General features: G+C 42.5%; 18 non-coding genes across 18 annotated transcripts; all 18 read right to left on the bottom strand.

Annotated features, from left to right (window-relative positions):
- Positions 1-488: 488 nt before the first annotated feature.
- trnap-agg (transfer RNA proline (anticodon AGG)) lies at positions 489-560 on the bottom strand. The gene has a single exon. It is a non-coding gene; the product is annotated as a tRNA-Pro (tRNA).
- An 855-nt stretch (positions 561-1,415) lies between these two features.
- trnap-agg (transfer RNA proline (anticodon AGG)) lies at positions 1,416-1,487 on the bottom strand. Its single transcript has one exon. It is a non-coding gene; the product is annotated as a tRNA-Pro (tRNA).
- An 852-nt stretch (positions 1,488-2,339) lies between these two features.
- Positions 2,340-2,411, bottom strand: trnap-agg (transfer RNA proline (anticodon AGG)). Its single transcript has one exon. It is a non-coding gene; the product is annotated as a tRNA-Pro (tRNA).
- Positions 2,412-3,258: 847 nt separating this feature from the next.
- trnap-agg (transfer RNA proline (anticodon AGG)) lies at positions 3,259-3,330 on the bottom strand. Its single transcript has one exon. It is a non-coding gene; the product is annotated as a tRNA-Pro (tRNA).
- Positions 3,331-5,092: 1,762 nt separating this feature from the next.
- Positions 5,093-5,164, bottom strand: trnap-agg (transfer RNA proline (anticodon AGG)). The gene has a single exon. It is a non-coding gene; the product is annotated as a tRNA-Pro (tRNA).
- Positions 5,165-6,015: 851 nt separating this feature from the next.
- trnap-agg (transfer RNA proline (anticodon AGG)) lies at positions 6,016-6,087 on the bottom strand. Its single transcript has one exon. It is a non-coding gene; the product is annotated as a tRNA-Pro (tRNA).
- Positions 6,088-6,939: 852 nt separating this feature from the next.
- Positions 6,940-7,011, bottom strand: trnap-agg (transfer RNA proline (anticodon AGG)). The gene has a single exon. It is a non-coding gene; the product is annotated as a tRNA-Pro (tRNA).
- An 847-nt stretch (positions 7,012-7,858) lies between these two features.
- On the bottom strand, positions 7,859-7,930 carry trnap-agg (transfer RNA proline (anticodon AGG)). The gene has a single exon. It is a non-coding gene; the product is annotated as a tRNA-Pro (tRNA).
- Positions 7,931-9,692: 1,762 nt separating this feature from the next.
- On the bottom strand, positions 9,693-9,764 carry trnap-agg (transfer RNA proline (anticodon AGG)). The gene has a single exon. It is a non-coding gene; the product is annotated as a tRNA-Pro (tRNA).
- A 1,765-nt stretch (positions 9,765-11,529) lies between these two features.
- Positions 11,530-11,601, bottom strand: trnap-agg (transfer RNA proline (anticodon AGG)). Its single transcript has one exon. It is a non-coding gene; the product is annotated as a tRNA-Pro (tRNA).
- Positions 11,602-12,447: 846 nt separating this feature from the next.
- Positions 12,448-12,519, bottom strand: trnap-agg (transfer RNA proline (anticodon AGG)). Its single transcript has one exon. It is a non-coding gene; the product is annotated as a tRNA-Pro (tRNA).
- A 1,761-nt stretch (positions 12,520-14,280) lies between these two features.
- On the bottom strand, positions 14,281-14,352 carry trnap-agg (transfer RNA proline (anticodon AGG)). The gene has a single exon. It is a non-coding gene; the product is annotated as a tRNA-Pro (tRNA).
- Positions 14,353-16,111: 1,759 nt separating this feature from the next.
- Positions 16,112-16,183, bottom strand: trnap-agg (transfer RNA proline (anticodon AGG)). Its single transcript has one exon. It is a non-coding gene; the product is annotated as a tRNA-Pro (tRNA).
- An 847-nt stretch (positions 16,184-17,030) lies between these two features.
- Positions 17,031-17,102, bottom strand: trnap-agg (transfer RNA proline (anticodon AGG)). Its single transcript has one exon. It is a non-coding gene; the product is annotated as a tRNA-Pro (tRNA).
- Positions 17,103-17,954: 852 nt separating this feature from the next.
- trnap-agg (transfer RNA proline (anticodon AGG)) lies at positions 17,955-18,026 on the bottom strand. The gene has a single exon. It is a non-coding gene; the product is annotated as a tRNA-Pro (tRNA).
- An 851-nt stretch (positions 18,027-18,877) lies between these two features.
- On the bottom strand, positions 18,878-18,949 carry trnap-agg (transfer RNA proline (anticodon AGG)). The gene has a single exon. It is a non-coding gene; the product is annotated as a tRNA-Pro (tRNA).
- An 851-nt stretch (positions 18,950-19,800) lies between these two features.
- Positions 19,801-19,872, bottom strand: trnap-agg (transfer RNA proline (anticodon AGG)). The gene has a single exon. It is a non-coding gene; the product is annotated as a tRNA-Pro (tRNA).
- Positions 19,873-21,637: 1,765 nt separating this feature from the next.
- On the bottom strand, positions 21,638-21,709 carry trnap-agg (transfer RNA proline (anticodon AGG)). Its single transcript has one exon. It is a non-coding gene; the product is annotated as a tRNA-Pro (tRNA).
- Positions 21,710-21,744: the final 35 nt, after the last annotated feature.

Genomic DNA, 21,744 nt, shown 5'->3' with positions numbered 1-21,744 from the left:
CTTGCTGCCTTGATACTCTGGCAACAGGGTTTTTTAAGAGTGTTGCACATTGTATGGCCTCAGGGCTTTCAGACATTTTCAATAAGTCTCAGCTTTCAGGTATTGTTCCTCGGTGCCAGTCTAGAGAGGTCACTTATGAACACCTATAGGCCCGTATAAAACCTCCCCTTTCTTAGTAAAATCATAGAAAAAGCTGTTTTTCAACATGTGTACAAACTCCTAACATTAAATAACTGTTTTGATGTTCTCCAGTCAAGTTTCCACATCCTAGCACTGAGACAGTTCTAGATGAAGTCCGTCATGACATCCGCTCCAATACGGATAGTGGCAACATTTCAATCGTGGTCTCACAGTCCTGCATTTGACATGGTTGACCATAATACCTTGATAGACCAGTTGAAGAACTGGGTGGGACTTTCTGGCACAGCACTTGCCTGGTTGAATTCCTATGAGTTTTGCTTATTGGAGGGGAAAACTACAATTTACTGGGGCTCGTCCGGGAATTGAACCCGGGACCTCTCGCACCCTAAGCGAGAATCATACTACTAGACCAACGAGCCAGAAAACCCATAACTGGCAACACATAAAATGTTTTTCTAAATTAAAAACCAAAGACCCATGTCACATCATCATCAACATTTAGAAACTCAAGTAGGGCTGTTGACATGTGAGTGTGACTGTGAGACTGTGTTAGATTGGGACGATCTCCATGGAAAAAACATCAATTCGATGACTGACTGCATTACCGAGTAGACTAATTTCTGCAACAAAGTTGAGAAAATCAGACAGTCAGTCAGTGTTTCAATGGTAGACACAGGATATATTCCACCTCTGTGTCCAATGAGAGAAATCTGGACACAATTCTCTCTAATTACTCATAGGAACCTGGCTGACATCATACACCACCTGAATTCCACCACTTGCTGCCTTGATACTCTGGCAACAGGGTTTTTTACTGTAAGAGTGTTGCACATTGTATGGCCTCAGGGCTTTCAGACATTTTCAATAAGTCTCAGCTTTCAGGTATTGTTCCTCGGTGCCAGTCTAGAGAGGTCACTTATGAACACCTATAGGCCCGTATAAAACCTCCCCTTTCATAGTAAAATCATAGAAAAAGCTGTTTTTCAACATGTGTACAAACTCCTAACATTAAATAACTGTTTTGATGTTCTCCAGTCAAGTTTCCACATCCTAGCACTGAGACAGTTCTAGATAAATCATGACGTCATGACATCCGCTCCAATACGGATAGTGGCAACATTTCAATCGTGGTCTCACAGTGCTGCATTTGACATGGTTGACCATAATACCTTGATAGACCGGTTGAATAACTGGGTGGGACTTTCTGGCACAGCACTTGCCTGGTTGAATTCCCATGAGTTTTGCTTATTGGAGGGGAAAACTACAATTTACTGGGGCTCGTCCGGGAATTGAACCCGGGACCTCTCGCACCCTAAGCGAGAATCATACTACTAGACCAACGAGCCAGAAAACCCATAACTGGCAACACATAAAATGTTTTTCTAAATTAAAAACCAAAGACCCATGTCACATCATCATCAACATTTAGAAACTCAAGTAGGGCTGTTGACATGTGAGTGTGACTGTGAGACTGTGTTAGATTGGGACGATCTCCATGGAAAAAACATCAATTCGATGACTGACTGCATTACCGAGTAGACTAATTTCTGCGACAAAGTTGAGAAAATCAGACAGTCAGTCAGTGTTTCAATGGTAGACACAGGATATATTCCACCTCTGTGTCCAATGAGAGAAATCTGGACACAATTCTCTCTAATTACTCATAGGAACCTGGCTGACATCATACACCACCTGAATTCCACCACTTGCTGCCTTGATACTCTGGCAACAGGGTTTTTTACTGTAAGAGTGTTGCACATTGTATGGCCTCAGGGCTTTCAGACATTTTCAATAAGTCTCAGCTTTCAGGTATTGTTCCTCGGTGCCAGTCTAGAGAGGTCACTTATGAACACCTATAGGCCCGTATAAAACCTCCCCTTTCATAGTAAAATCATAGAAAAAGCTGTTTTTCAACATGTGTACAAACTCCTAACATTAAATAACTGTTTTGATGTTCTCCAGTCAAGTTTCCACATCCTAGCACTGAGACAGTTCTAGATGAAGTCCGTCATGACATCCGCTCCAATACGGATAGTGGCAACATTTCAATCGTGGTCTCACAGTCCTGCATTTGACATGGTTGACCATAATACCTTGATAGACCAGTTGAAGAACTGGGTGGGACTTTCTGGCACAGCACTTGCCTGGTTGAATTCCTATGAGTTTTGCTTATTGGAGGGGAAAACTACAATTTACTGGGGCTCGTCCGGGAATTGAACCCGGGACCTCTCGCACCCTAAGCGAGAATCATACTACTAGACCAACGAGCCAGAAAACCCGTAACTGGCAACACATAAAATGTTTTTCTAAATTAAAAACCAAAGACCCATGTCACATCATCATCAACATTTAGAAACTCAAGTAGGGCTGTTGACATGTGAGTGTGACTGTGAGACTGTGTTAGATTGGGACGATCTCCATGGAAAAAACATCAATTCGATGACTGACTGCATTACCGAGTAGACTAATTTCTGCGACAAAGTTGAGAAAATCAGACAGTCAGTCAGTGTTTCAATGGTAGACACAGGATATATTCCACCTCTGTGTCCAATGAGAGAAATCTGGACACAATTCTCTCTAATTACTCATAGGAACCTGGCTGACATCATACACCACCTGAATTCCACCACTTGCTGCCTTGATACTCTGGCAACAGGGTTTTTTAAGAGTGTTGCACATTGTATGGCCTCAGGGCTTTCAGACATTTTCAATAAGTCTCAGCTTTCAGGTATTGTTCCTCGGTGCCAGTCTAGAGAGGTCACTTATGAACACCTATAGGCCCGTATAAAACCTCCCCTTTCTTAGTAAAATCATAGAAAAAGCTGTTTTTCAACATGTGTACAAACTCCTAACATTAAATAACTGTTTTGATGTTCTCCAGTCAAGTTTCCACATCCTAGCACTGAGACAGTTCTAGATGAAGTCCGTCATGACATCCGCTCCAATACGGATAGTGGCAACATTTCAATCGTGGTCTCACAGTCCTGCATTTGACATGGTTGACCATAATACCTTGATAGACCGGTTGAAGAACTGGGTGGGACTTTCTGGCACAGCACTTGCCTGGTTGAATTCCTATGAGTTTTGCTTATTGGAGGGGAAAACTACAATTTACTGGGGCTCGTCCGGGAATTGAACCCGGGACCTCTCGCACCCTAAGCGAGAATCATACTACTAGACCAACGAGCCAGAAAACCCATAACTGGCAACACATAAAATGTTTTTCTAAATTAAAAACCAAAGACCCATGTCACATCATCATCAACATTTAGAAACTCAAGTAGGGCTGTTGACATGTGAGTGTGACTGTGAGACTGTGTTAGATTGGGACGATCTCCATGGAAAAAACATCAATTCGATGACTGACTGCATTACCGAGTAGACTAATTTCTGCGACAAAGTTGAGAAAATCAGACAGTCAGTCAGTGTTTCAATGGTAGACACAGGATATATTCCACCTCTGTGTCCAATGAGAGAAATCTGGACACAATTCTCTCTAATTACTCATAGGAACCTGGCTGACATCATACACCACCTGAATTCCACCACTTGCTGCCTTGATACTCTGGCAACAGGGTTTTTTAAGAGTGTTGCACATTGTATGGCCTCAGGGCTTTCAGACATTTTCAATAAGTCTCAGCTTTCAGGTATTGTTCCTCGGTGCCAGTCTAGAGAGGTCACTTATGAACACCTATAGGCCCGTATAAAACCTCCCCTTTCTTAGTAAAATCATAGAAAAAGCTGTTTTTCAACATGTGTACAAACTCCTAACATTAAATAACTGTTTTGATGTTCTCCAGTCAAGTTTCCACATCCCAGCACTGAGACAGTTCTAGATAAATCCGTCATGACATCCGCTCCAATACGGATAGTGGCAACATTTCAATCGTGGTCTCACAGTGCTGCATTTGACATGGTTGACCATAATACCTTGATAGACCGGTTGAAGAACTGGGTGGGACTTTCTGGCACAGCACTTGCCTGGTTGAATTCCCATGAGTTTTGCTTATTGGAGGGGAAAACTACAATTTACTGGGGCTCGTCCGGGAATTGAACCCGGGACCTCTCGCACCCTAAGCGAGAATCATACTACTAGACCAATGAGCCAGAAAACCCATAACTGGCAACACATGAGATGTTTTTCTAAATTAAAAACCAAAGACCCATGTCACATCATCAACATTTAGAAACTCAAGTAGGGCTGTTGACATGTGAGTGTGACTGTGAGACTGTGTTAGATTGGGACGATCTCCATGGAAAAAACATCAATTCGATGACTGACTGCATTACCGAGTAGACTAATTTCTGCGACAAAGTTGAGAAAATCAGACAGTCAGTCAGTGTTTCAATGGTAGACACAGGATATATTCCACCTCTGTGTCCAATGAGAGAAATCTGGACACAATTCTCTCTAATTACTCATAGGAACCTGGCTGACATCATACACCACCTGAATTCCACCACTTGCTGCCTTGATACTCTGGCAACAGGGTTTTTTAAGAGTGTTGCACATTGTATGGCCTCAGGGCTTTCAGACATTTTCAATAAGTCCCAGCTTTCAGGTATTGTTCCTCGGTGCCAGTCTAGAGAGGTCACTTATGAACACCTATAAGCCCGTATAAAACCTCCCCTTTCTTAGTAAAATCATAGAAAAAGCTGTTTTTCAACATGTGTACAAACTCCTAACATTAAATAACTGTTTTGATGTTCTCCAGTCAAGTTTCCACATCCTAGCACTGAGACAGTTCTAGATGAAGTCCGTCATGACATCCGCTCCAATACGGATAGTGGCAACATTTCAATCGTGGTCTCACAGTCCTGCATTTGACATGGTTGACCATAATACCTTGATAGACCAGTTGAAGAACTGGGTGGGACTTTCTGGCACAGCACTTGCCTGGTTGAATTCCTATGAGTTTTGCTTATTGGAGGGGAAAACTACAATTTACTGGGGCTCGTCCGGGAATTGAACCCGGGACCTCTCGCACCCTAAGCGAGAATCATACTACTAGACCAACGAGCCAGAAAACCCATAACTGGCAACACATAAAATGTTTTTCTAAATTAAAAACCAAAGACCCATGTCACATCATCATCAACATTTAGAAACTCAAGTAGGGCTGTTGACATGTGAGTGTGACTGTGAGACTGTGTTAGATTGGGACGATCTCCATGGAAAAAACATCAATTCGATGACTGACTGCATTACCGAGTAGACTAATTTCTGCGACAAAGTTGAGAAAATCAGACAGTCAGTCAGTGTTTCAATGGTAGACACAGGATATATTCCACCTCTGTGTCCAATGAGAGAAATCTGGACACAATTCTCTCTAATTACTCATAGGAACCTGGCTGACATCATACACCACCTGAATTCCACCACTTGCTGCCTTGATACTCTGGCAACAGGGTTTTTTACTGTAAGAGTGTTGCACATTGTATGGCCTCAGGGCTTTCAGACATTTTCAATAAGTCTCAGCTTTCAGGTATTGTTCCTCGGTGCCAGTCTAGAGAGGTCACTTATGAACACCTATAGGCCCGTATAAAACCTCCCCTTTCATAGTAAAATCATAGAAAAAGCTGTTTTTCAACATGTGTACAAACTCCTAACATTAAATAACTGTTTTGATGTTCTCCAGTCAAGTTTCCACATCCTAGCACTGAGACAGTTCTAGATAAATCCGTCATGACATCCGCTCCAATACGGATAGTGGCAACATTTCAATCGTGGTCTCACAGTGCTGCATTTGACATGGTTGACCATAATACCTTGATAGACCGGTTGAATAACTGGGTGGGACTTTCTGGCACAGCACTTGCCTGGTTGAATTCCCATGAGTTTTGCTTATTGGAGGGGAAAACTACAATTTACTGGGGCTCGTCCGGGAATTGAACCCGGGACCTCTCGCACCCTAAGCGAGAATCATACTACTAGACCAACGAGCCAGAAAACCCATAACTGGCAACACATAAAATGTTTTTCTAAATTAAAAACCAAAGACCCATGTCACATCATCATCAACATTTAGAAACTCAAGTAGGGCTGTTGACATGTGAGTGTGACTGTGAGACTGTGTTAGATTGGGACGATCTCCATGGAAAAAACATCAATTCGATGACTGACTGCATTACCGAGTAGACTAATTTCTGCGACAAAGTTGAGAAAATCAGACAGTCAGTCAGTGTTTCAATGGTAGACACAGGATATATTCCACCTCTGTGTCCAATGAGAGAAATCTGGACACAATTCTCTCTAATTACTCATAGGAACCTGGCTGACATCATACACCACCTGAATTCCACCACTTGCTGCCTTGATACTCTGGCAACAGGGTTTTTTACTGTAAGAGTGTTGCACATTGTATGGCCTCAGGGCTTTCAGACATTTTCAATAAGTCTCAGCTTTCAGGTATTGTTCCTCGGTGCCAGTCTAGAGAGGTCACTTATGAACACCTATAGGCCCGTATAAAACCTCCCCTTTCATAGTAAAATCATAGAAAAAGCTGTTTTTCAACATGTGTACAAACTCCTAACATTAAATAACTGTTTTGATGTTCTCCAGTCAAGTTTCCACATCCTAGCACTGAGACAGTTCTAGATGAAGTCCGTCATGACATCCGCTCCAATACGGATAGTGGCAACATTTCAATCGTGGTCTCACAGTCCTGCATTTGACATGGTTGACCATAATACCTTGATAGACCAGTTGAAGAACTGGGTGGGACTTTCTGGCACAGCACTTGCCTGGTTGAATTCCTATGAGTTTTGCTTATTGGAGGGGAAAACTACAATTTACTGGGGCTCGTCCGGGAATTGAACCCGGGACCTCTCGCACCCTAAGCGAGAATCATACTACTAGACCAACGAGCCAGAAAACCCATAACTGGCAACACATAAAATGTTTTTCTAAATTAAAAACCAAAGACCCATGTCACATCATCATCAACATTTAGAAACTCAAGTAGGGCTGTTGACATGTGAGTGTGACTGTGAGACTGTGTTAGATTGGGACGATCTCCATGGAAAAAACATCAATTCGATGACTGACTGCATTACCGAGTAGACTAATTTCTGCGACAAAGTTGAGAAAATCAGACAGTCAGTCAGTGTTTCAATGGTAGACACAGGATATATTCCACCTCTGTGTCCAATGAGAGAAATCTGGACACAATTCTCTCTAATTACTCATAGGAACCTGGCTGACATCATACACCACCTGAATTCCACCACTTGCTGCCTTGATACTCTGGCAACAGGGTTTTTTAAGAGTGTTGCACATTGTATGGCCTCAGGGCTTTCAGACATTTTCAATAAGTCTCAGCTTTCAGGTATTGTTCCTCGGTGCCAGTCTAGAGAGGTCACTTATGAACACCTATAGGCCCGTATAAAACCTCCCCTTTCTTAGTAAAATCATAGAAAAAGCTGTTTTTCAACATGTGTACAAACTCCTAACATTAAATAACTGTTTTGATGTTCTCCAGTCAAGTTTCCACATCCTAGCACTGAGACAGTTCTAGATGAAGTCCGTCATGACATCCGCTCCAATACGGATAGTGGCAACATTTCAATCGTGGTCTCACAGTCCTGCATTTGACATGGTTGACCATAATACCTTGATAGACCGGTTGAAGAACTGGGTGGGACTTTCTGGCACAGCACTTGCCTGGTTGAATTCCTATGAGTTTTGCTTATTGGAGGGGAAAACTACAATTTACTGGGGCTCGTCCGGGAATTGAACCCGGGACCTCTCGCACCCTAAGCGAGAATCATACTACTAGACCAACGAGCCAGAAAACCCATAACTGGCAACACATAAAATGTTTTTCTAAATTAAAAACCAAAGACCCATGTCACATCATCATCAACATTTAGAAACTCAAGTAGGGCTGTTGACATGTGAGTGTGACTGTGAGACTGTGTTAGATTGGGACGATCTCCATGGAAAAAACATCAATTCGATGACTGACTGCATTACCGAGTAGACTAATTTCTGCGACAAAGTTGAGAAAATCAGACAGTCAGTCAGTGTTTCAATGGTAGACACAGGATATATTCCACCTCTGTGTCCAATGAGAGAAATCTGGACACAATTCTCTCTAATTACTCATAGGAACCTGGCTGACATCATACACCACCTGAATTCCACCACTTGCTGCCTTGATACTCTGGCAACAGGGTTTTTTAAGAGTGTTGCACATTGTATGGCCTCAGGGCTTTCAGACATTTTCAATAAGTCTCAGCTTTCAGGTATTGTTCCTCGGTGCCAGTCTAGAGAGGTCACTTATGAACACCTATAGGCCCGTATAAAACCTCCCCTTTCTTAGTAAAATCATAGAAAAAGCTGTTTTTCAACATGTGTACAAACTCCTAACATTAAATAACTGTTTTGATGTTCTCCAGTCAAGTTTCCACATCCCAGCACTGAGACAGTTCTAGATAAATCCGTCATGACATCCGCTCCAATACGGATAGTGGCAACATTTCAATCGTGGTCTCACAGTGCTGCATTTGACATGGTTGACCATAATACCTTGATAGACCGGTTGAAGAACTGGGTGGGACTTTCTGGCACAGCACTTGCCTGGTTGAATTCCCATGAGTTTTGCTTATTGGAGGGGAAAACTACAATTTACTGGGGCTCGTCCGGGAATTGAACCCGGGACCTCTCGCACCCTAAGCGAGAATCATACTACTAGACCAATGAGCCAGAAAACCCATAACTGGCAACACATGAGATGTTTTTCTAAATTAAAAACCAAAGACCCATGTCACATCATCAACATTTAGAAACTCAAGTAGGGCTGTTGACATGTGAGTGTGACTGTGAGACTGTGTTAGATTGGGACGATCTCCATGGAAAAAACATCAATTCGATGACTGACTGCATTACCGAGTAGACTAATTTCTGCGACAAAGTTGAGAAAATCAGACAGTCAGTCAGTGTTTCAATGGTAGACACAGGATATATTCCACCTCTGTGTCCAATGAGAGAAATCTGGACACAATTCTCTCTAATTACTCATAGGAACCTGGCTGACATCATACACCACCTGAATTCCACCACTTGCTGCCTTGATACTCTGGCAACAGGGTTTTTTAAGAGTGTTGCACATTGTATGGCCTCAGGGCTTTCAGACATTTTCAATAAGTCCCAGCTTTCAGGTATTGTTCCTCGGTGCCAGTCTAGAGAGGTCACTTATGAACACCTATAAGCCCGTATAAAACCTCCCCTTTCTTAGTAAAATCATAGAAAAAGCTGTTTTTCAACATGTGTACAAACTCCTAACATTAAATAACTGTTTTGATTTTCTCCAGTCAAGTTTCCACATCCTAGCACTGAGACAGTTCTAGATGAAGTCCGTCATGACATCCGCTACAATACGGATAGTGGCAACATTTCAATCGTGGTCTCACAGTGCTGTATTTGACATGGTTGACCATAATACCTTGATAGACCGGTTGAAGAACTGGGTGGGACTTTCTGGCACAGCACTTGCCTGGTTGAATTCCCATGAGTTTTGCTTATTGGAGGGGAAAACTACAATTTACTGGGGCTCGTCCGGGAATTGAACCCGGGACCTCTCGCACCCTAAGCGAGAATCATACTACTAGACCAACGAGCCAGAAAACCCATAACTGGCAACACATAAAATGTTTTTCTAAATTAAAAACCAAAGACCCATGTCACATCATCATCAACATTTAGAAACTCAAGTAGGGCTGTTGACATGTGAGTGTGACTGTGAGACTGTGTTAGATTGGGACGATCTCCATGGAAAAAACATCAATTCGATGACTGACTGCATTACCGAGTAGACTAATTTCTGCAACAAAGTTGAGAAAATCAGACAGTCAGTCAGTGTTTCAATGGTAGACACAGGATATATTCCACCTCTGTGTCCAATGAGAGAAATCTGGACACAATTCTCTCTAATTACTCATAGGAACCTGGCTGACATCATACACCACCTGAATTCCACCACTTGCTGCCTTGATACTCTGGCAACAGGGTTTTTTAAGAGTGTTGCACATTGTATGGCCTCAGGGCTTTCAGACATTTTCAATAAGTCTCAGCTTTCAGGTATTGTTCCTCGGTGCCAGTCTAGAGAGGTCACTTATGAACACCTATAGGCCCGTATAAAACCTCCCCTTTCTTAGTAAAATCATAGAAAAAGCTGTTTTTCAACATGTGTACAAACTCCTAACATTAAATAACTGTTTTGATGTTCTCCAGTCAAGTTTCCACATCCTAGCACTGAGACAGTTCTAGATGAAGTCCGTCATGACATCCGCTCCAATACGGATAGTGGCAACATTTCAATCGTGGTCTCACAGTCCTGCATTTGACATGGTTGACCATAATACCTTGATAGACCAGTTGAAGAACTGGGTGGGACTTTCTGGCACAGCACTTGCCTGGTTGAATTCCTATGAGTTTTGCTTATTGGAGGGGAAAACTACAATTTACTGGGGCTCGTCCGGGAATTGAACCCGGGACCTCTCGCACCCTAAGCGAGAATCATACTACTAGACCAACGACCCAGAAAACCCATAACTGGCAACACATAAAATGTTTTTCTAAATTAAAAACCAAAGACCCATGTCACATCATCATCAACATTTAGAAACTCAAGTAGGGCTGTTGACATGTGAGTGTGACTGTGAGACTGTGTTAGATTGGGACGATCTCCATGGAAAAAACATCAATTCGATGACTGACTGCATTACCGAGTAGACTAATTTCTGCGACAAAGTTGAGAAAATCAGACAGTCAGTCAGTGTTTCAATGGTAGACACAGGATATATTCCACCTCTGTGTCCAATGAGAGAAATCTGGACACAATTCTCTCTAATTACTCATAGGAACCTGGCTGACATCATACACCACCTGAATTCCACCACTTGCTGCCTTGATACTCTGGCAACAGGGTTTTTTAAGAGTGTTGCACATTGTATGGCCTCAGGGCTTTCAGACATTTTCAATAAGTCTCAGCTTTCAGGTATTGTTCCTCGGTGCCAGTCTAGAGAGGTCACTTATGAACACCTATAGGCCCGTATAAAACCTCCCCTTTCATAGTAAAATCATAGAAAAAGCTGTTTTTCAACATGTGTACAAACTCCTAACATTAAATAACTGTTTTGATGTTCTCCAGTCAAGTTTCCACATCCTAGCACTGAGACAGTTCTAGATAAATCCGTCATGACATCCGCTCCAATACGGATAGTGGCAACATTTCAATCGTGGTCTCACAGTGCTGCATTTGACATGGTTGACCATAATACCTTGATAGACCGGTTGAAGAACTGGGTGGGACTTTCTGGCACAGCACTTGCCTGGTTGAATTCCCATGAGTTTTGCTTATTGGAGGGGAAAACTACAATTTACTGGGGCTCGTCCGGGAATTGAACCCGGGACCTCTCGCACCCTAAGCGAGAATCATACTACTAGACCAACGAGCCAGAAAACCCATAACTGGCAACACATAAAATGTTTTTCTAAATTAAAAACCAAAGACCCATGTCACATCATCATCAACATTTAGAAACTCAAGTAGGGCTGTTGACATGTGAGTGTGACTGTGAGACTGTGTTAGATTGGGACGATCTCCATGGAAAAAACATCAATTCGATGACTGACTGCATTACCGAGTAGACTAATTTCTGCGACAAAGTTGAGAAAATCAGACAGTCAGTCAGTGTTTCAATGGTAGACACAGGATATATTCCACCTCTGTGTCCAATGAGAGAAATCTGGACACAATTCTCTCTAATTACTCATAGGAACCTGGCTGACATCATACACCACCTGAATTCCACCACTTGCTGCCTTGATACTCTGGCAACAGGGTTTTTTAAGAGTGTTGCACATTGTATGGCCTCAGGGCTTTCAGACATTTTCAATAAGTCTCAGCTTTCAGGTATTGTTCCTCGGTGCCAGTCTAGAGAGGTCACTTATGAACACCTATAGGCCTGTATAAAACCTCCCCTTTCTTAGTAAAATCATAGAAAAAGCTGTTTTTCAACATGTGTACAAACTCCTAACATTAAATAACTGTTTTGATGTTCTCCAGTCAAGTTTCCACATCCCAACACTGAGACAGTTCTAGATAAATCCGTCATGACATCCGCTCCAATACGGATAGTGGCAACATTTCAATCGTGGTCTCACAGTGCTGCATTTGACATGGTTGACCATAATACCTTGATAGACCGGTTGAAGAACTGGGTGGGACTTTCTGGCACAGCACTTGCCTGGTTGAATTCCTATGAGTTTTGCTTATTGGAGGGGAAAACTACAATTTACTGGGGCTCGTCCGGGAATTGAACCCGGGACCTCTCGCACCCTAAGCGAGAATCATACTACTAGACCAACGAGCCAGAAAACCCATAACTGGCAACACATAAAATGTTTTTCTAAATTAAAAACCAAAGACCCATGTCACATCATCATCAACATTTAGAAACTCAAGTAGGGCTGTTGACATGTGAGTGTGACTGTGAGACTGTGTTAGATTGGGACGATCTCCATGGAAAAAACATCAATTTGATGACTGACTGCATTACCGAGTAGACTAATTTCTGCGACAAAGTTGAGAAAATCAGACAGTCAGTCAGTGTTTCAATGGTAGACACAGGATATATTCCACCTCTGTGTCCAATGAGAGAAATCTGGACACAATTCTCTCTAATTACTCATAGGAACCTGGCTGACATCATACACCACCTGAATTCCACCACTTGCTGCCTTGATACTCTGGCAACAGGGTTTTTTAAGAGTGTTGCACATTGTATGGCCTCAGGGCTTTCAGACATTTTCAATAAGTCTCAGCTTTCAGGTATTGTTCCTCGGTGCCAGTCTAGAGAGGTCACTTATGAACACCTATAGGCCCGTATAAAACCTCCCCTTTCTTAGTAAAATCATAGAAAAAGCTGTTTTTCAACATGTGTACAAACTCCTAACATTAAATAACTGTTTTGATGTTCTCCAGTCAAGTTTCCACATCCCAGCACTGAGACAGTTCTAGATAAATCCGTCATGACATCCGCTCCAATACGGATAGTGGCAACATTTCAATCGTGGTCTCACAGTGCTGCATTTGACATGGTTGACCATAATACCTTGATAGACCGGTTGAAGAACTGGGTGGGACTTTCTGGCACAGCACTTGCCTGGTTGAATTCCCATGAGTTTTGCTTATTGGAGGGGAAAACTACAATTTACTGGGGCTCGTCCGGGAATTGAACCCGGGACCTCTCGCACCCTAAGCGAGAATCATACTACTAGACCAATGAGCCAGAAAACCCATAACTGGCAACACATGAGATGTTTTTCTAAATTAAAAACCAAAGACCCATGTCACATCATCAACATTTAGAAACTCAAGTAGGGCTGTTGACATGTGAGTGTGACTGTGAGACTGTGTTAGATTGGGACGATCTCCATGGAAAAAACATCAATTCGATGACTGACTGCATTACCGAGTAGACTAATTTCTGCGACAAAGTTGAGAAAATCAGACAGTCAGTCAGTGTTTCAATGGTAGACACAGGATATATTCCACCTCTGTGTCCAATGAGAGAAATCTGGACACAATTCTCTCTAATTACTCATAGGAACCTGGCTGACATCATACACCACCTGAATTCCACCACTTGCTGCCTTGATACTCTGGCAACAGGGTTTTTTAAGAGTGTTGCACATTGTATGGCCTCAGGGCTTTCAGACATTTTCAATAAGTCTCAGCTTTCAGGTATTGTTCCTCGGTGCCAGTCTAGAGAGGTCACTTATGAACACCTATAGGCCCGTATAAAACCTCCCCTTTCATAGTAAAATCATAGAAAAAGCTGTTTTTCAACATGTGTACAAACTCCTAACATTAAATAACTGTTTTGATGTTCTCCAGTCAAGTTTCCACATCCTAGCACTGAGACAGTTCTAGATAAATCCGTCATGACATCCGCTCCAATACGGATAGTGGCAACATTTCAATCGTGGTCTCACAGTGCTGCATTTGACATGGTTGACCATAATACCTTGATAGACCGGTTGAAGAACTGGGTGGGACTTTCTGGCACAGCACTTGCCTGGTTGAATTCCCATGAGTTTTGCTTATTGGAGGGGAAAACTACAATTTACTGGGGCTCGTCCGGGAATTGAACCCGGGACCTCTCGCACCCTAAGCGAGAATCATACTACTAGACCAACGAGCCAGAAAACCCGTAACTGGCAACACATAAAATGTTTTTCTAAATTAAAAACCAAAGACCCATGTCACATCATCAACATTTAGAAACTCAAGTAGGGCTGTTGACATGTGAGTGTGACTGTGAGACTGTGTTAGATTGGGACGATCTCCATGGAAAAAACATCAATTCGATGACTGACTGCATTACCGAGTAGACTAATTTCTGCGACAAAGTTGAGAAAATCAGACAGTCAGTCAGTGTTTCAATGGTAGACACAGGATATATTCCACCTCTGTGTCCAATGAGAGAAATCTGGACACAATTCTCTCTAATTACTCATAGGAACCTGGCTGACATCATACACCACCTGAATTCCACCACTTGCTGCCTTGATACTCTGGCAACAGGGTTTTTTAAGAGTGTTGCACATTGTATGGCCTCAGGGCTTTCAGACATTTTCAATAAGTCTCAGCTTTCAGGTATTGTTCCTCGGTGCCAGTCTAGAGAGGTCACTTATGAACACCTATAGGCCCGTATAAAACCTCCCCTTTCATAGTAAAATCATAGAAAAAGCTGTTTTTCAACATGTGTACAAACTCCTAACATTAAATAACTGTTTTGATGTTCTCCAGTCAAGTTTCCACATCCTAGCACTGAGACAGTTCTAGATAAATCCGTCATGACATCCGCTCCAATACGGATAGTGGCAACATTTCAATCGTGGTCTCACAGTGCTGCATTTGACATGGTTGACCATAATACCTTGATAGACCGGTTGAAGAACTGGGTGGGACTTTCTGGCACAGCACTTGCCTGGTTGAATTCCCATGAGTTTTGCTTATTGGAGGGGAAAACTACAATTTACTGGGGCTCGTCCGGGAATTGAACCCGGGACCTCTCGCACCCTAAGCGAGAATCATACTACTAGACCAATGAGCCAGAAAACCCATAACTGGCAACACATGAGATGTTTTTCTAAATTAAAAACCAAAGACCCATGTCACATCATCAACATTTAGAAACTCAAGTAGGGCTGTTGACATGTGAGTGTGACTGTGAGACTGTGTTAGATTGGGACGATCTCCATGGAAAAAACATCAATTCGATGACTGACTGCATTACCGAGTAGACTAATTTCTGCGACAAAGTTGAGAAAATCAGACAGTCAGTCAGTGTTTCAATGGTAGACACAGGATATATTCCACCTCTGTGTCCAATGAGAGAAATCTGGACACAATTCTGTCTAATTACTCATAGGAACCCGGCTGACATCATACACCACCTGAATTCCACCACTTGCTGCCTTGATACTCTGACAACAGGGTTTTTTAAGAGTGTTGCACATTGTATGGCCTCAGGGCTTTCAGACATTTTCAATAAGTCCCAGCTTTCAGGTATTGTTCCTCGGTGCCAGTCTAGAGAGGTCACTTATGAACACCTATAAGCCCGTATAAAACCTCCCCTTTCTTAGTAAAATCATAGAAAAAGCTGTTTTTCAACATGTGTACAAACTCCTAACATTAAATAACTGTTTTGATTTTCTCCAGTCAAGTTTCCACATCCTAGCACTGAGACAGTTCTAGATGAAGTCCGTCATGACATCCGCTCCAATACGGATAGTGGCAACATTTCAATCGTGGTCTCACAGTGCTGTATTTGACCTGGTTGACCATAATACTTTGATAGACCGGTTGAAGAACTGGGTGGGACTTTCTGGCACAGCACTTGCCTGGTTGAATTCCCATGAGTTTTGCTTATTGGAGGGGAAAACTACAATTTACTGGGGCTCGTCCGGGAATTGAACCCGGGACCTCTCGCACCCTAAGCGAGAATCATACTACTAGACCAACGAGCCAGAAAACCCATAACTGGCAACACATAAAATGTTTTTCTAAATTAAAAACCAAAGACCCATGTCACATCATCATCAACATTTAGAAACTCAAGTAGGGCTGTTGACATGTGAGTGTGACTGTGAGACTGTGTTAGATTGGGACGATCTCCATGGAAAAAACATCAATTCGATGACTGACTGCATTACCGAGTAGACTAATTTCTGCAACAAAGTTGAGAAAATCAGACAGTCAGTCAGTGTTTCAATGGTAGACACAGGATATATTCCACCTCTGTGTCCAATGAGAGAAATCTGGACACAATTCTCTCTAATTACTCATAGGAACCTGGCTGACATCATACACCACCTGAATTCCACCACTTGCTGCCTTGATACTCTGGCAACAGGGTTTTTTAAGAGTGTTGCACATTGTATGGCCTCAGGGCTTTCAGACATTTTCAATAAGTCTCAGCTTTCAGGTATTGTTCCTCGGTGCCAGTCTAGAGAGGTCACTTATGAACACCTATAGGCCCGTATAAAACCTCCCCTTTCTTAGTAAAATCATAGAAAAAGCTGTTTTTCAACATGTGTACAAACTCCTAACATTAAATAACTGTTTTGATGTTCTCCAGTCAAGTTTCCACATCCTAGCACTGAGACAGTTCTAGATGAAGTCCGTCATGACATCCGCTCCAATACGGATAGTGGCAACATTTCAATCGTGGTCTCACAGTCCTGCATTTGACATGGTTGACCATAATACCTTGATAGACCAGTTGAAGAACTGGGTGGGACTTTCTGGCACAGCACTTGCCTGGTTGAATTCCTATGAGTTTTGCTTATTGGAGGGGAAAACTACAATTTACTGGGGCTCGTCCGGGAATTGAACCCGGGACCTCTCGCACCCTAAGCGAGAATCATACTACTAGACCAACGAGCCAGAAAACCCATAACTGGCAACACATAAAATGTTTTTCTAAATTAAAAACCAAAGACCCATGTCACATCATCATCAACATTTAGAAACTCAAGTAGGGCTGTTGACATGTGAGTGTGACTGTGAGACTGTGTTAGATTGGGACGATCTCCATGGAAAAAACATCAATTCGATGACTGACTGCATTACCGAGTAGACTAATTTCTGCGACAAAGTTGAGAAAATCAGACAGTCAGTCAGTGTTTCAATGGTAGACACAGGATATATTCCACCTCTGTGTCCAATGAGAGAAATCTGGACACAATTCTCTCTAATTACTCATAGGAACCTGGCTGACATCATACACCACCTGAATTCCACCACTTGCTGCCTTGATACTCTGGCAACAGGGTTTTTTACTGTAAGAGTGTTGCACATTGTATGGCCTCAGGGCTTTCAGACATTTTCAATAAGTCTCAGCTTTCAGGTATTGTTCCTCGGTGCCAGTCTAGAGAGGTCACTTATGAACACCTATAGGCCCGTATAAAACCTCCCCTTTCATAGTAAAATCATAGAAAAAGCTGTTTTTCAACATGTGTACAAACTCCTAACATTAAATAACTGTTTTGATGTTCTCCAGTCAAGTTTCCACATCCTAGCACTGAGACAGTTCTAGATGAAGTCCGTCATGACATCCGCTCCAATACGGATAGTGGCAACATTTCAATCGTGGTCTCACAGTCCTGCATTTGACATGGTTGACCATAATACCTTGATAGACCAGTTGAAGAACTGGGTGGGACTTTCTGGCACAGCACTTGCCTGGTTGAATTCCTATGAGTTTTGCTTATTGGAGGGGAAAACTACAATTTACTGGGGCTCGTCCGGGAATTGAACCCGGGACCTCTCGCACCCTAAGCGAGAATCATACTACTAGACCAACGAGCCAGAAAACCCATAACTGGCAACACATAAAATGTTTTTCTAAATTAAAAACCAAAGACCCATGTCACATCATCATCAACATTTAGAAACTCAAGTAGGGCTGTTGACATGTGAGTGTGACTGTGAGACTGTGTTAGATTGGGACGATCTCCATGGAAAAAACATCAATTCGATGACTGACTGCATTACCGAGTAGACTAATTTCTGCGACAAAGTTGAGAAAATCAGACAGTCAGTCAGTGTTTCAATGGTAGACACAGGATATATTCCACCTCTGTGTCCAATGAGAGAAATCTGGACACAATTCTCTCTAATTACTCATAGGAACCTGGCTGACATCATACACCACCTGAATTCCACCACTTGCTGCCTTGATACTCTGGCAACAGGGTTTTTTACTGTAAGAGTGTTGCACATTGTATGGCCTCAGGGCTTTCAGACATTTTCAATAAGTCTCAGCTTTCAGGTATTGTTCCTCGGTGCCAGTCTAGAGAGGTCACTTATGAACACCTATAGGCCCGTATAAAACCTCCCCTTTCATAGTAAAATCATAGAAAAAGCTGTTTTTCAACATGTGTACAAACTCCTAACATTAAATAACTGTTTTGATGTTCTCCAGTCAAGTTTCCACATCCTAGCACTGAGACAGTTCTAGATAAATCCGTCATGACATCCGCTCCAATACGGATAGTGGCAACATTTCAATCGTGGTCTCACAGTGCTGCATTTGACATGGTTGACCATAATACCTTGATAGACCGGTTGAATAACTGGGTGGGACTTTCTGGCACAGCACTTGCCTGGTTGAATTCCCATGAGTTTTGCTTATTGGAGGGGAAAACTACAATTTACTGGGGCTCGTCCGGGAATTGAACCCGGGACCTCTCGCACCCTAAGCGAGAATCATACTACTAGACCAACGAGCCAGAAAACCCATAACTGGCAACACATAAAATGTTTTTCTAAATTAAAAACCAAAGACCCATGTCACATCATCATCAACATTTAGAAACTCAAGTAGGGCTGTTGACATGTGAGTGTGACTGTGAGACTGTGTTAGATTGGGACGATCTCCATGGAAAAAACATCAATTCGATGACTGACTGCATTACCGAGTAGACTAATTTCTGCGACAAAGTTGAGAAAATCAGACAGTCAGTCAGTGTTTCAATGGTAGACACAGGATATATTCCACCTCTGTGTCCAATGAGAGAAATCTGGACACAATTCTCTCTAATTACTCATAGGAACCTGGCTGACATCATACACCACCTGAATTCCACCACTTGCTGCCTTGATACTCTGGCAACAGGGTTTTTTACTGTAAGAGTGTTGCACATTGTATGGCCTCAGGGCTTTCAGACATTTTCAATAAGTCTCAGCTTTCAGGTATTGTTCCTCGGTGCCAGTCTAGAGAGGTCACTTATGAACACCTATAGGCCCGTATAAAACCTCCCCTTTCATAGTAAAATCATAGAAAAAGCTGTTTTTCAACATGTGTACAAACTCCTAACATTAAATAACTGTTTTGATGTTCTCCAGTCAAGTTTCCACATCCTAGCACTGAGACAGTTCTAGATAAATCCGTCATGACATCCGCTCCAATACGGATAGTGGCAACATTTCAATCGTGGTCTCACAGTGCTGCATTTGACATGGTTGACCATAATACCTTGATAGACTGGTTGAATAACTGGGTGGGACTTTCTGGCACAGCACTTGCCTGGTTGAATTCCCATGAGTTTTGCTTATTGGAGGGGAAAACTACAATTTACTGGGGCTCGTCCGGGAATTGAACCCGGGACCTCTCGCACCCTAAGCGAGAATCATACTACTAGACCAACGAGCCAGAAAACCCATAACTGGCAACACATAAAATGTTTTTCTAAATTAAAAACCAAAGACCCATGTCACATCATCATCAACATTTAGAAACTCAAGTAGGGCTGTTGACATGTGAGTGTGACTGTGAGACTGTGTTAGATTGGGACGATCTCCATGGAAAAAACATCAATTCGATGACTGACTGCATTACCGAGTAGACTAATTTCTGCGACAAAGTTGAGAAAATCAGACAGTCAGTCAGTGTTTCAATGGTAGACACAGGATATATTCCACCTCTGTGTCCAATGAGAGAAATCTGGACACAATTCTCTCTAATTACTCATAGGAACCTGGCTGACATCATACACCACCTGAATTCCACCACTTGCTGCCTTGATACTCTGGCAACAGGGTTTTTTAAGAGTGTTGCACATTGTATGGCCTCAGGGCTTTCAGACATTTTCAATAAGTCTCAGCTTTCAGGTATTGTTCCTCGGTGCCAGTCTAGAGAGGTCACTTATGAACACCTATAGGCCCGTATAAAACCTCCCCTTTCTTAGTAAAATCATAGAAAAAGCTGTTTTTCAACATGTGTACAAACTCCTAACATTAAATAACTGTTTTGATGTTCTCCAGTCAAGTTTCCACATCCCAGCACTGAGACAGTTCTACATAAATCCGTCATGACATCCGCTCCAATACGGATAGTGGCAACATTTCAATCGTGGTCTCAAAGTGCTGCATTTGACATGGTTGACCATAATACCTTGATAGACCGGTTGAAGAACTGGGTGGGACTTTCTGGCACAGCACTTGCCTGGTTGAATTCCCATGAGTTTTGCTTATTGGAGGGGAAAACTACAATTTACTGGGGCTCGTCCGGGAATTGAACCCGGGACCTCTCGCACCCTAAGTGAGAATCATACTACTAGACCAACAAGCCAGAAAACCCGTAACTGGCAACACATAAAAGGTTTTTCTAAATTAAAAACCAAAGACCCATGTCACATCATCATCAACATTTAGAAACTCAAGTAGGGCTGTTGACATGTGAGTGTGACTGTGAGACTGTGTTTGATTGGGACGATCTCCATGGAATAAACATCAATTCGATGACTGACTGCATTACCGAGTAGACTAATTTCTGCGACAAAGTTGAGAAAATCAGACAGTCAGTCAGTGTTTCAATGGTAGACACAGGATATATTCCACCTCTGTGTCCAATGAGAGAAATCTGGACACAATTCTCTCTAATTACTCATAGGAACCTGGCTGACATCATACACCACCTGAATTCCACCACTTGCTGCCTTGATACTCTGGCAACAGGGTTTTTTAAGAGTGTTGCACATTGTATGGCCTCAGGGCTTTCAGACATTTTCAATAAGTCTCAGCTTTCAGGTATTGTTCCTCGGTGCCAGTCTAGAGAGGTCACTTATGAACACCTATAGGCCCGTATAAAACCTCCCCTTTCTTAGTAAAATCATAGAAAAAGCTGTTTTTCAACATGTGTACAAACTCCTAACATTAAATAACTGTTTTGATGTTCTCCAGTCAAGTTTCCACATCCTAGCACTGAGACAGTTCTAGATGAAGTCCGTCATGACATCCGCTCCAATACGGATAGTGGCAACATTTCAATCGTGGTCTCACAGTCCTGCATTTGACATGGTTGACCATAATACCTTGATAGACCGGTTGAAGAACTGGGTGGGACTTTCTGGCACAGCACTTGCCTGGTTGAATTCCTATGAGTTTTGCTTATTGGAGGGGAAAACTACAATTTACTGGGGCTCGTCCGGGAATTGAACCCGGGACCTCTCGCACCCTAAGCGAGAATCATACTACTAGACCAACGAGCCAGAAAACCCATAACTGGCAACACATAAAATGTTTT

The sequence above is a fragment of the Cololabis saira genome, chromosome 4 (assembly GCF_033807715.1).
Source record: "Cololabis saira isolate AMF1-May2022 chromosome 4, fColSai1.1, whole genome shotgun sequence".
Taxonomy (NCBI): domain Eukaryota; kingdom Metazoa; phylum Chordata; class Actinopteri; order Beloniformes; family Belonidae; genus Cololabis; species Cololabis saira.
Note: the sequence above shows the minus strand (reverse complement) of the source record. Positions and strands in the feature narration are given on the sequence as shown.